Source organism: Sinocyclocheilus anshuiensis, unplaced genomic scaffold, assembly GCF_001515605.1.
Source record: "Sinocyclocheilus anshuiensis isolate Anshui unplaced genomic scaffold, SAMN03320099.WGS_v1.1 scaffold438, whole genome shotgun sequence".
Taxonomy (NCBI): Eukaryota; Metazoa; Chordata; class Actinopteri; order Cypriniformes; family Cyprinidae; genus Sinocyclocheilus; species Sinocyclocheilus anshuiensis.
In genome coordinates this window covers 87002-87262 of record NW_015546118.1, presented here as the reverse complement: position 1 = coordinate 87262, position 261 = coordinate 87002, and positions in this window count along the sequence as shown.

The following is a 261-nucleotide window of genomic DNA, read 5'->3' as shown; positions in this document are numbered from 1 at the left end:
TGTGTTATTAATGCGTTATTACTGTGTTATTACTGTGGTAATCCTGTATTATTCCTCTGTTATTACTGATTTATTCCTGTTATTACTTTGTTATTCCTGTTATTATTGCGTTATTCCTGTGTTATTACTGTTATTCCTGTCTTATTACTGAACTATTACTGTTATTCCTGTGTTATGCCTTTGTTATTAGTGTTTTTCCTGTGTTATTAATGTGTTATTCCTGTTATTTCTGTGTTATTACTGCGTTATTACTGTGTTATT